General features: G+C 42.3%; 1 long non-coding RNA gene across 1 annotated transcript in view; it reads left to right on the top strand.

Moving 5' to 3' along the window:
* Window positions 1–914: 914 nt before the first annotated feature.
* The window catches only part of LOC308580038, a 60,127-nt gene continuing 46,580 nt past the window's right edge, over window positions 915–14,461 (top strand). The window contains exon 1 of the long non-coding RNA XR_014004681.1: window positions 915–969. This is a non-coding gene — a long non-coding RNA (uncharacterized lncRNA). The remainder of the gene's footprint in view (window positions 970–14,461) is intronic.

The following is a 14,461-nucleotide window of genomic DNA, read 5'->3' as shown; positions in this document are numbered from 1 at the left end:
TGTGAGGCCCAGAGCAAATCACACAGTGTGCCCCCCCCATTATCTCTTCATGGCAATGGTGATGGCAGTGCCCCCTCCTCCTCCTCCTCCTCCTCGGCTTACTTTTTTGCCACTGCTTTAGTGGTAGCAGCGTCACGGAGACATTGCTCTAGAAAGGGAGAAGATGGAGAGCCTCAGTGGGTGGGCAGGAGGCAGCAGGGCCAGGCAGGCAGAGGGGCTGCTGGCCATTCCCACTAGTGCCAGGCATGCCTTCCCAAAACGTGTCTCACAAAGCAAAGGACCCCACAAAGCTTGGGGCCAGGGACAGTCATTCCTATGCATTGTCCTCAAGGGTGACTCTGTTAATAGTTTTATTATAAGAAGAAATTGTTCAGCTGCTGTGTCGTGGAATCATACTGAGTGAAGAAGCTTGCTCACTAAATATTTTCCTTCCTCACATCTGTTAAAGAATGTATCCCAAGGCTCCATATTGATACTCCTAACTACCTTAGGGAATGTGTGTATATTGAATGAATTGTGTACATTCTTTGCCCAATATGCACAATCCCTGGTAAGTGTTGAAGAATGTGCATATCTCTGGCCATTATGCATAATCCCTAACAGGCTTTGGGGAATATGCACATCTTGTTTGGGCAATATGCACATTTTCTGGCCAATATACATAGTCTACAACCGGCATTGTTTTTGTTTTGTTTTCTATCTCTAGTTCAGAAGTATGCAATGGTTCATATAAAGCAAAATAATGAGGAAAAGAGTACCTTCTCTTGCCTTAACTTTAAAATGTAGTACAGCCTACTTGCCCAAATAAACTAGCCCATTACCTGTTCCGCAGACATATCTTTCATTATGTTGTTTATTACTCCATATTTTCTGCTTGTTATTTGTCATAATTTGGATCGTCTCATTTTTTGGTCCACATAATGTCATCTGACAACTCTACCATTCTCTGTGATGTGCAACTCTTCTCAGGTCAGTATATAAACAAAGCTCCATGCCATCCTCTGCTTTCATATGTTTTTATGTGGCTGTATCTTCCTCTTCCTCTGGATTATATGAGTTAAATAGGAAGGAAGTTCCTGTTTTATTGCAAGTAACTTTGTAGGTTCCCCTTTCACTCTGCTGTTCTATGAAACATTCCCCAATGCAGCACAACCTCACAGATATCTCCAAATCAATTTTTATCACATATTGATAAATTAACCCAAGAGGCATGTTGAACAAATATGTCAAATGTAGCATTTGTTCTTTCATCTGGAAAAGGGGAGATTTATTGCATAATCTAATCACACTTTTCTTAAGCAAATATTGATTCATTCAAAGAGCAGTTGAAGGCGAGATGTTTTCCTTTAGTTATTACATTAACATTCATCATTTCCCCTGGCTTTTTCTTTTTTTAAAAAAACCCAACCTTTTAAAGGTTAGTAATCAAAGATTTTAGAGGTCTGGGAATTCTTTCTTGGACAGAAATGATGTATTCCTGAAAACCCTTCATTATGCCTTAGCACAACTGGTTGTGCTCTAGTACTCTAGTAGCACAGAGGAGAATCTGAGTGTTTAATGCAGGTGTGGAGAACCTTTGACCATCTAGATGATGTTGTACTATAATCCCCTCAGCAGGCCAGGCATGAAGAGTGTTGTTGTTCAGCAGCATCTGGAGGGATAAAGGTTCTCCACACCTGGTTTAATGTCATGAAGCCTTCTTCTTCTTTGACAATCACTCATAGCCAAGTAAGATTGTTTTCCATAAACATGGTTTTTAAAGTGAGTCCATAAGTGACTGTGGAGACCAATTCTGGATCCACACATCCTTCCACATTGGGGACATAGGTTTCCAGGTGGGAGTTGATCATGGTGAGGGTTTGCCAAGCATGCCTTCCTCTTAGCACATTTCTCCCTTTCGTCCTGAGTTCAAGCATCTTCAAAACCCATGACACCTTTGGTAAAGGCTGTTCTCCAAATAGAGCGCTTGCAGGCCAGTGTTTCCCAGTTGTTGGTGTTTATAATACATTTTTTAAAATTTGCCTGAACCTCTTTTGTTGACAGCCAGCATTACGCTTACCATTTTTAAGTTCAGAATAGTGTAATGTCATGAAGTAGGCTCTTGCTCACACAATGATCTAGGCTGCAATGAATTTGTTAGTTTTTAAGCTGTGCATGTGAAACTTTGCTTCTTTTTTAATGACTGACCAAGACTACTTTTATTACTACTACAACTACTACTATTACTACAGAAATGTTTCTATATAAGGATCCGTTACATGACATCTGTTATATCCATACCCTCCATTGTTTACCCATATCTTGGAATGGCAGAAGCTAAAATAGTCTCACCATGCTTTTTTGAAGGGTTGATTTCTGGTCCCCCTGATTCTGGGGTGGGTGGTGAGTGGTGGCTTCTTCTAAGCGTACTGATATCAAGAATCAACTATCTATATCTACAAAGGTACTTGGGCTTTTCTCTATCTCACTGACAGAAATAGCAATTTTTGTGAAGTTGTTCTACAACCATTAGGAAGCTGTATGAGATTGGCAAACATGCATACAGCCTCAATGCACACCAATTACCAGAAAAGGCTGAAAATGGGACACAAAACTTAGCGAACCAACCTAATTCACACTTGCCAGACTTATAATCAATTTGGAGTGCAGTAAACAAACTTGATTGCACTTTTCTCTGAAAGTTTCAATGCTTTTTTTTAAAAAAAGCATATGAATATGCATATTTATGCAGAAAATGCATACAAAATGCATATTTTAGAGGAGCAACATTTTAAGAGACAGGGTGTACAAAATGAGTAAGTCTGATTTGTGTGTGTGTGATTTAAAAAGAAATTTGCAGAAAATGGGACGGAAGGGACTTATGATTGAAAGTATTTGAAACAGACACAGAATGCAAATAGGCTGATTGTCCACCCCTGGGTTATAGTAAGTGGAACTGCAATTGACCTAGTTTTTACACATACATGCTGCTGAGCATCATCTTGCATGGAGCAGAGAAGCCCTGTCCGGAATATCACTGGTCTGGAAGAATAGTTTTGGGAAACAGATCAACAACCAGACAGCAGCTTGAACTTTTCTCAAGTTCCCATAAAACATTCCCCCCACCCTTCCAGTGGCTGACTGTGCGTGACGTTAAAAGAGTGATGACACAGCGCTTGTATCTATTTTCTTGTCTCTTTCTATATTGTCTGAACTTCAGCCAGTAAGTTTAGACTTTTAGAAATGTAGACAGGGAGAGTGGAAAGAAAATGAAGGCAAAAATAAACAGATGTGGTATCCTGGAAGACCACAGAAGACTCTTGCACAATGTCAGCATTGCTCCAGCTTCCTGGAGGAATGTTAGCACATTGCAGTGGCTCCCATTCTACAGAGGTGACGTCAGAAAGACCCACACTTTCCCAAGAGCAGTTTGGCTGCCTTATTCTGAGTAACTGTTGCTGTAGCTCCATTGCTAATCTTCTATTTTAATTTGGATATACTTGCACCATGTTTCATTTCATTTTATTTTTTTAAAAAAAGAGTTGCTTCACAAGCCAGGGTTAGAGTACATTTCACATTTGTGCTGACACTGTAAGAAACTTCCCCAACCCTGCTGCAATTCAAACGCAAAGCAGTCACCTATCGTGGAGAATATTGGATGGAACTTTATTGCTAATATTGTGCAAAGGGTCAAACTTAACAGTATTCTTGGTGGGAGGGGGGCTTAAAATGAGCCAGATTGATTCTCATTTACTGTAATGACACTTACATTGGTTTGGAAAGGGGCCTAGTTTGCATTTACAGTAAGCCACTTTTATACTACTATATTTATTTAAAAGGAAGTTACATTTTTGGATCAGGGTGGGACTCCCAACTCCCATCATTCTCCACCAGCATGACCAATGGTCAGGGATGATGGGAGTTGTAGTCTAATCACATCTGGAGAGCTGCAGGTTTCCCATACCTACTTTAGAAATTCTTATCTTTTGTGATTCCTTGTTCTCCTGCGAAATCTTCTTTTGGTGTGGTGAAATGTGGATCTAGTAAATGCACATAACATTTCAAAGTGAGGTGCAGTGGTAGCATGAACTATTCTCTTTGTTGCCAGAATGCAACTCCTTCCACACTAGACTACTGGTGTGCATTTGGATGCTTAGCGTGCTAAAGTAGTCCAATATTCCGTGTGGAAATAGCTTAAAGTACAATGAAGATTCTTCAGTTTTGAACACATACATCCTGTTAAAAATTATCTTCTTCAAATATGAATGTAGAATACATTCCCCCTGTTTAGGGAAGTTTTTAATGTCTGATGTTTTATAGCTTTATTATTATTATTATTATTATTATTATTATTATTATTATTATTATTATTTCTGTTGGGAGCCACCCAGAATGGCTGGGGAAACCCAGCCAGATGGGCAGGGTATAAATAATAATTTTTTATTAATAATAATTATACATATTATTAATATTATACTCTGGAATCTAACAGTGCATGGTATCTGACAATAGCACTGAATATCTACTGTTATGTTGATGTACATTGGTGTTTTCTATTTGTTTTGATTTTATGATTCTTAGTTGTTTTACATGCATGCATGTTTAGATATATTTATTGTTACAGTACTAAAAAACTGGAATTATTGGGCTTTATCCAGTGAGACCATCCCACAAGGACTTTCACTTGTACAATAGAACTTCCTCTTCCTGCCCTCCCCCTGCCCCTCAATCTGTTCTGGGGGCCCCTCCAACCCCCTGGGAAAGATTTGGGAGAACATGGGGGCCACATGGAGAGAGCAAGAAGTAGTTTTGTAATGCAAACAGAAGTCATTGTGCTTACAGGATAACTTTGTTTGATGCAACCCTTTATTAGCATTGTAAAGGGTATAGGGAAGTTTTTAATGTTTGATTCTATTTTTAATATTCTGTTGTGAGCTGCCCAGAGTGGCTGGGGAAACCCAGCCAGATGGGCGGGGTATAAATATATTATTATTATTATTATTATTATTATTATTATTATTATTATTATTATTATTATTATTGGTTTTCATTTGGCTATGTAAATCACATGGCTATTCTGTTGAAATATGAAGAAATATATAAATTAACTAAATATTTAACATTCCATATATTATACTATTTGCCATTACATTTTTATAAGTTTGCTATTTCTGTTTTGTTAACATTGATATTCAGCAGCAATTTGTGGTTGCCTGTATTTGACACTCATATTTAAAATCAATACTAGTTGGAAGTGCCAAAAGTTTCCAGTTAATTCTTTGCATATCTGGAACAAACTTGCTTTAAATCAGTTCTTGACTCCCTCCCCCTCTCTTGTTCTGTTGCTGAGAAATATATTTTCTTAAAGCCTAGATATGGGGTTGGATTCAACTAGCACAACGGGGCTCTTCCTTCTCTCCCTCAATACCACCTAATTGGCTCAGGAAGGCAAGAGAACCCCCAGAATGATGTGCAGGTTGCAGGGAAAGGACTAGATTGCTCTTGTGACAAACCTCCACTAGGGAACCTGTGGCTGGAAATGTCCTTTACATCACAGGTTTTCTGCACGGTTGCCTTAAAAGGTAAAGGTAAAGGACCCCTGACAGTTAAGCCCAGTTGCAGGTGACTCTGGGATTGCAGCGCTCATCTAGCTTTACAGGCCGAGGGAGCCTGCCCAGCAGACAGTTTTTCTGGGTCATGTGGCCAGCATGACTAAGCCGCTTCTGGCACAATGGAACACTGAAACCAGAAGAGAGCACGGAAACGCTGTTTACCTTCCCGCCGGAGCAGTACCTACTTATCTACTTGCACTTTGACGTGCTTTTGAACTGCTCATCCCGTCGTGGGGATTCGAACTGCCAACCTTCTGATCGGCAAGCCCAAGAGGTTTAGTGGTTTAGACCACATCGCCACCCGCATCCCACAGTTGCTTTGGTCTTGTGATTATTTTGGATTATTTCCATGCCAATGCCATCTATGTGGACGAGCCAATGGGTATTAGCCTAGAATGAAAGCTTTTGAATACAAGTGTTTGAGTAAGGCACACACAAAATGGATTCAGAAAATAATAATTTGGGAATCAGATCCTAAGGAACAGACAGCAAGGCAAAGCTCATCAAAGAGCATTAGCAAAAAACAAAGCAGTGCTGCGCATATGGTTCAGTACCATATGTGTCTGATGATACAAGAAAAATGAAAATCTTTGCAGAATCCCAATTAATAATAATACCTGCATCTCAGGCAAATTGTACTCATTTGTAGCAATATAGTATAACATGGGCCTGCTTAATGGAGAAAGGCATTGCTCTGGGATTGCAGCACTGAAGTGTTGGAATCAGCCAGGCAGCAGCGACGCTATTTTGGGTTGCGCAAATTTATAGCAGCAAAGTAGAATAGTGGAGAGGGATGCATCTGCAGACAATTACAATTTGCCTGGCATGCCAAAGTTGTTTTGCATCTATGTTTTTTAAACAACCCTGTGCAGTCTGTCTCCCCACCTCCACATTCCCCTCTGATTTTAGTAGAGCTAAACTCTCTGTGTCTCTTTGCCATCGAGGTTATTTAAGAAACCAGAAAGCGCTGATGAAGCAGGCCAGTCTTTACTGCTGCCATAATATCATTCAAGCTTCCTTCCTTGATTGCTTTTTTAAAACACTGACCTTAATAGGTTCAGACCCCTAAGGACTAGCTCATGCCTGCCGCATCCCTTTGAATGACGGCCCATCTGCTTGATGGCATAGCGGGTTTAAACCATTTTCATTAAAAGGTAATATCTCCAGAAGCTCATATGGGCAGAGGGGCTGGCACCAGGGTGTTGTTGTTTTGTGATCACTGCTGTGCTGTTGTGCTACTTGTCTTGAAGAAGCATTCAGGTCATCTTGCCCCTGTTGCGATGCCCCGTGATGTATAGAATATTTCCAGTCACAAAACATGCTGTGCGTGTCAGCAGAAGTCCAATGATCCTTGTGGGGAATGATACAGGGTGCCCCAGCTGGTGAAGCGCCAAGGCGAGTTAAGCAGATGTGCGAAGAGAGGGTAAATAAAACCCATGTAAACCACAGAGCCTAGGACTTGCCGATCAGAAGGTCGGCAGTTCGAATCCCTGCGACGGGGTGAGCTCCTGTTGCTCGGTCTCTGCTCCTAGCAGTCCCCGCCAACCTAGCAGTTCGAAAGCACGTCAAAGTGCAAGTAGATAAATAGGTACCGCTCCAATGGGAAGGTAAACGGCATTTCCGTGCGCTGCTCTGGTTCGCCAGAAGCGGCTGAGTCATGCTGGCCACATGACCCAGAAGCTGTAGAATCATAGAATCATAGAGTTGGAATAGACCACAAGGGCCATCGAGTCCAACCCCCTGCCAAGCAGGAAACACCATCAGAGCACTCCTGACATATGGTTGTCAAGCCTCTGCTTAAAGACCTCCAAAGAAGGAGACTCCACCACACTCCTTGGCAGCAAATTCCACTGTCGAACAGCTCTTACTGTACGCCGGTTCCCTCGGACAATAAAGCAAGATGAGCGCCGCAACCCCAGAGTCAGCCACGACTGGACCTAATGGTCAGGGGTCCCTTTACTTTTACCTTTAAAATCATGCTAGAAATCCCAAGCAGGGCAGATTCTGCCACATAATTCTTGTAGGTGGCAATATGAGACTTCAATAGTAATTTAGTGCTGAGGACAGGCTAATGTCCTCCCAATCAAAATGCTTAGGGAGATCTTGAGATGAAGAATGAATTCAAGGAAGCATCCGAAAGAGAAGATGTTGCAGGAATGGGTGACTTCAACTACCCTCAAACAAACTGGCAGTTATGAGAAAGAGGTAAAATTTCTAGATACCCTAAATGACTATGGAAGCAATCAGAGGGGCAATGACTCCAGCCATAATCTTGAGCGGCACCCAGGGCCTGGTGCAGGACATAAGTGTTGCCAGGACAAATGGGAGCAGTGACTGTAGTGCTAATAAATTAAATATACCGTACATGTAAATGACCAATTGGCAAAAAAATTCAACATGGTCTCATTTGATTTCAGAAGAGGAAACCTGCCCCAACTGAAGAGACCAAAGTTAAAAGTCAAAATCAAGAAAGTCAGATCATTCCAAAATGCTTGGGAGTTGTTGTCGTTGTTGTTTTAAAGAAAAAGCTGAACTATTAGAGGCAGGAAGGCTTCCTTACAAAATAGAAATCTTGTCCAAATGAAGAGAAGAAAAAGGAATAAGACAGTGGGATTGTAGTAGATAGCTCACTGACAATGTTGAGCCAGTGTGCTGCAGCTTTGAAAAAGACCAATTCCATGTTAGGGATCATTAGGAGAAGCATGAAAATAAAACTGATGATATCATAACGCCATGATACAAATCTATAGTGCATTCCCACTTGGAATGCTGTGTACAGTTCTGGCCACCTCACCTCGAAAAGGATACCGTAGGGTTGGAAAGGTTCAGAAAAAGGTAAACCAAATGATCAAGGGAATGGAGTAACTGAAAATGGGTCATAAGGGCTCACATAGTCGTGAAAAACTTTGCCCTCCAACACTGGAAAGATAAATCCCCTCCAGCAATCCAACAACGGACAGAGGACCTTAATGCACTTTCCATGTTTGAGCATGCAGCTTATTACAAACAACATCCACCAGACACCTCCTGGGACTTTTGTACAGAATATACAGATGTCTATGTCTCCGTACCTTGCACCAAATGGATACATAATATTTCCCAGTTTATTGTATTTTATCCTTGCAAGCAAATTTGTATCTGTAATCTGTACAGTTTTCTCCCTGCACTGAGAAAGGCAGGGAGTGGTGCCATGCGGATTGCCGGATGATGTGCCCATGTGTCAGAGCATTCAGTTCACTGCAGACAAGTGGCAACGCTCGCAAAATGTACACAGGCATGAAGAAAGCATTTGGATTAAGAGTTGGGGGGCTGGGTCACTGGTTGGTCATACCCAAATCCAGACATGGCAGTAACACTGGGAACCTGAAGTGAGTGGTTTGGGCGCTGCAGCCTAAAGTGCAGTTCAGCTTTATTGAGCAACCCTAGGCAGGCCAGGTTCATCACATTCATGCCAGGTGTGATCTATGCTGAGATTTCATGCTGCCTGCCAATCTCAAGGTCAATATTGGATGCTCTGCTCACTTCTGCACCCGAAGAGGACTATGAAGCCAGGCTTCAGTCTTAGGTTTCTTGTTCAAGTGTAGGAGTTCCTGGGAGCAGAGCACCACTGAAAATCAGTGCAGGGTTTGAGGGCACAATAAAGAAGGAGCTATGGAGGCAGGATTAGTTTTGAGCGCAAGACTCAAGAGTCTTTTGATCAGAAGCTGATCAGTTGAAATTTATTTGAGAGCTGGTGATAGGACTGTGGTCACATGCAACACCATACATTGAAAGCACATTTAATGCACTTTTAGAACAAATGATTCTCCCATCCTCACATTAATTCTGGGCGTTGTAGTTTATCCTTCACAGGGCTACAGTCCGCAGCATCCATAACAAACCACAGTTCCCAGAAATCTTTGCGAGATACCATGTGCTTTAAATGTATGGTATGACCTGTATTCTCTGGAGGCTAGCAGGCTAGTTGAAGGGGTACATAGCAGACCACATGTTCTATACAGCTTTGGCCTCCAAAATCTCACTGCCACTCACTGCCCCCACTCACATCATCTACAACCTGAGGTATCTACCTCACTCTGACTAATAATAGGGCCAGTCCTGGAACCATGTAACAAAATGGCGGGGAGCCATCACTAACTTGGTGTAATTGTGAGACCCAAATGGAAGCTGGAGTCAGCTGATGGATTTGACTATTATGTATCTGTGTCCCAAAGTGACTTTTAACTTTCAGAGAGTTGGCCAGTCTATCGCTCTTTCTTCTTGTCTTACTTCTGGTCAGTCAGTACATTATATTTACAAATCACTTCTTGGCCATAAATCAGCTTGTTTTTTTGGATGTAGTCCCTGAGTACTGGCAGGAGGGGGAATTGATTAAGTTTTTTTTGTCAATTTGCTTTCAAGTACTGCTAACAGCTGTCCCATAGGGAGTGATTGAAGCCTAATGAAATGTTCAGGCTGAAGAAACGAGAAGGTCATCTCCATCACAGTGAGGAATGCAGACCAAATCAGTATGTAGTACAATGTAGCTTCTTGGACTGAGTCAGTGTCTGAGGAGCAGGTATATTCTTGAACAGTTGTTCTCACTCCTCAGGCACCCTTTTGATGAGTCACCCCCAACTTGGTGCCCTTCACATGTTTGGGATTACAGCTTCCATCACCCCAGACCATTGACCATGGTGGTTGCCATTGAAATCTAAAACATACAGCATCAGGTTGTGGCTGCCGCTTCTGTGACTGCATACCCTTTGGCTCATATGTGAAATGGCATCTTCTCAGTGTGGTTCAGGTGCAGCTCCCGTCAGGATGTCCTCTGTGGTCACTTTATGATGCTCTGAGGCCAGTTCATGAAGCCTTTTGTTCCCCCCATTCCAGTCACCAGCTTCTTTAATTGAGCAATATAACACGCTACTGTAGGAGAGGAGGGTGAACAGGGGAACAAGAGTGCCTTCACCTTCTCCTCCTGCAGCACAGTGTTATATAGCTCAATAAAAGAAGCTGGCGACTGAGCAGGGGAAACAAAAGTCTTCACAAACAGTGGGTGCTCTCAAGGTAACCCTTAACTGATTTTACTCAAGACCCAAGATGTCCAAAGAAGAAGGCATATCCCCCTTCACCCTCCCCAGTTTTCAGCTGAGTAATGCTCCAAAGCTTTTCAAGTCTTCTTGTCTTCTCAACTACAGGCAGGGGGGTAATAAGAGAGGCTATTAAGACAGAAACCTTTCTCTGCTTGCCAGAACCACTCAGCCAGTGCCACTGTTGTTCTAGTCAATGAGACACAGCCCCAAGAACTGGGGCTCAGAAGTTTCCCAAAGGCAGTCAAGTCCACCACCAGCATTTTCTGCTCAATCACTCAGGATAGTGCTCATTCCAATCACTCATTCTGCCTCGGTTTGTTTGTTTTGCTTCAGTTGATATTTGGGTTGATAATAGTGAGTTGACTTGAAGCACTTGTGGCCTCCTTAGTGACATTAGGGTGACAATGAGGCATTTTGGGACAAGGTAGGAGTGTAAGGCCTTGAGTGAAAATGACAGGAGGATACCTATGAGCTTTCACATCAACATCGTGGCAGCATTCAAGAAGATATTAAGAAGAGCAGAGTGCAATTCTTTGTTTCCTTTTCTTGATTTGTTCTATAAGTCTTTATTCATTGGATCTATCCTCTTACCTGCATTCTTGTATGCCTTCTGCGGCTGCTTCAGAGAGGCAGTTTTCCGACATTGCCTCCACTTGACTCCAGCCCGGCTCTTTCAAAACGTAACCTTTCCAGAGATTTTAGTTCATGCCCCCCAGATCTTGATGTGACACAACATTAAGTAGCTTTGTCATCTCTTGCCTTTTCAGTCCCACCAGATTTGTACATTGCTCAGTCAAGTGACCTCTCTGCATATATATACGAGGGATTTTAGTGCAAGCTTGTAACCAAGATCTCTTGACTCTTGCTCCTGAAACCTTTCTCTGTGTCTGCCAGATGTTTTTGCAAGCCCACCATGACCTCCTTGAGCAAACAGTTCTTCCTCCCACCCCACCCCATGGAAGGTGACCTTTAAATCTGCATCTGGACTGATTCTTCCTTCTACGGATTGTGATATCAGGGACACCAGGCCCTTCTAATGTTGAATCTATGGCTGAGCAGAACATATGTGTGTTGACTGACTTGTTCTTCATCAAGCTGACTTGTGGGTGTTTGAAGCGAACTGCATGGATAGATGAATACCCACAGAAATAAAGATGGTATCCATCTGCACATGTGGAGACTTCTATGTGGTCATGATTAACAGGTGAAATAAACCCAAAGTTGAAAAAAATCTATGGTCTTTTTTTTTTTTTTTTGGTAAATAAATTTTATTGGTTTTACATTTTCAACTTCAACAATTATTTTCCATCAAGTAAAATTAAAGATACAAAATATCCAACATAAAAAATAAAATAAAAAGTGAAATAAAAGTAAAGAGAAGCAAAGAAAGAGAAAGAAGAGAAGAAAAAAGAAAAAGAAAAGAAAAGATCTTTGCGTAGAAAAAAATTGATTAAAATCCTTAAAGCTTTTTTTTCCAAATTAAAAACTTCTAGAACCCCCAAAGTAGCAAGTAAACTTTTATAAGCCAAGAGATACCTCTCTAAGAGAGTTGATGCTGGAACCCAGAAGAGTGGCTAAATACTGATGTTTCACTAGAGTAAACGGCACGTCCCATCTTACCAACCCTCAGAAATACCAACAGTGTTTTGTCTGATTTTCCTTTAATTATTGCCCTTGCTAATATATTTAATATCCCGTTAGTCCTTACTTCAGTGAGAGTCTGAAACTAAAGTACTAGAGGAAAATCAATTTCAAGTCTATCCCCGTTCCCTACTGAGGTGTTTTGAAGGAGACGAAATTAATAACTGCAAACAGATCTGTCTCGGCAAAAGTATTTCTCACTGGGAAGGGATTATTTGATTTGTTCTAATAATTTTCCTTCCATCCACCAGCTCTGCAGACATTGGTTAAAAAAAAGAAAGAGAGAAAAGTGTTCATTGGCCAGCAATAAGCTTTTCATTACTCTCACTGTTCTCATGATTGTTACTTTTACTGATTGCAGAAGTAGCTCTCTTGAATCATTTATGTTTGGTGTTGGAGGCCCTGAAAAAGAATGGTTGCATTAAGCAAATAACAAGATGATAGACTAGGTGAGGGGCAATGGCTCTGTTGAAAGTCAAATTAATTCTTTCCCTCAACATTTATCTGAACAACATCATTACTGTTTGCTTTCAGGACATGTTTATCGCCTCCCCCCCACCCCCGCTTTGTTATTGTTATTGGACCATTTCCAACATCTCTTTGAGGGTGAAAGGTTGTACTCCAGTTTGCTTAATAGATGCTCTCTATATGAACTATTAGGAACATATTAAGCTGCCATATACCAGGTCATCTTATTTATCCATCTAGCTCAGTGTTATCCACACTGAATGGCAATGGCTCCCCAAGATTAAGAGAGGATTGCTCTACCACTGAGCTGTGGCCCTTGCCCTTCTAATGTGTAGCTGCAGTGATTCTTCACACGTCTCCTGTAGATGCAACGCAGAGCAGGTAGCATTAACCATGGCAAGCAGTTTGAAGTGAAGGCCCAAGACAGGTGTTGATCATTATGTGAGCTGCGCACAGGTGGGCTGAAGCGAGCTGCTGACCAGCCTGTGGAGCCTCTTTTTATTGAGACAAATATGCAAGCTAAGCAGATACATTTTGGGCTGTGACCTTTACACATCTTCTGTCCCGAGATCGTGGGGTGGTACAAAGCTATTTTGGCACCTGTTCCACAGCGTCATTTTCCCCTTGCACAATGTATGACGAATGGAGACAAAGGTCTCGGAGACAAAGGTTACAGACAGGACACCGCAGACTGCTGAGACCGCAAAAGGTCATGCAGAGGTGGAACGATGTACAGACAGCTGTGGCTTGTCTGGGGGGGATTTTCCCTGCACCCCAAGGTCACGCGTGCAGGCAGATTGTGGCTGCCTGCTGGTGGGGAAGTGTGCTCTCTCCGGACCCCACTCCCCACTCCGCAATATCCTTACACAGTTAGCAAACCCATTCACTAGAAGTGGAGTTTTCAGTCACTTTCTTGTTCAATGTTGTGCGTATGAAGGAGTTGTCCTAGGAGAGGGCTCTGAAATATGTGTAAGAAAAGCAGGTCTCTCATATGCATGGCTCTGTAAGCCCAGAGGAAGGGGGACTAGGATAAAATGGCTTCCATGCTCATAGCAATGACCTCCTATTTTGGCAAGAAAATATAGAAGGAAGCAGGGAGGTCACAGAAACATCAGTAGCTGCCTTACGCCAAAGCAGATTACTAGCCCATCTATTTCAGTATGTTCTTCACCAGGTGGCAACCTGTGGCCTTCAGATGTTGTTGGCCTCAAACTGCCATCAGACCCATTCAGTCCCTCAAAATGTACCAGCCATTGTGTGTGTGTTTGTGTGCTCACACTGCCCACAAGGGACATCCCCAGCAGTGCTAGGCAACATGCCAGCGCTAGTGCTAATCAGGATTAGTATTGGCTGAGGAAAGCAAGCACAGTGTGCACTTCAGCCAATGGGAAGAGCCACAGATCCTTTCCTGAAAGGGCTGAGGTCTCCTTTCCCCTTCCAAAAATTATGGCTGCAGAGTAAGGTGTTTTCCAACAGTCCATGCACTCACACACTTTGTGTGGTCTCTGCCACTTACTCAAGCTATTAACCACAAGCAAGATCACAGTTTGGCACAGTGAGACAGACCTTTTAAAAATGTGAAGGCAGCAGCTGCTGAAGACTCTGCACTTAGGGTGAGGCTGCAGTGCGTTTCCAATCTTTGTAGCCACCTGTCTCCTGCTTTGATCCCACAACTCTCAGCTTACT

This window comes from Podarcis bocagei (genome assembly GCF_964188305.1).
Source record: "Podarcis bocagei genome assembly, chromosome: 2".
In the NCBI taxonomy this organism is placed as follows: Eukaryota; Metazoa; Chordata; class Lepidosauria; order Squamata; family Lacertidae; genus Podarcis; species Podarcis bocagei.
Note: the sequence above shows the minus strand (reverse complement) of the source record. Positions and strands in the feature narration are given on the sequence as shown.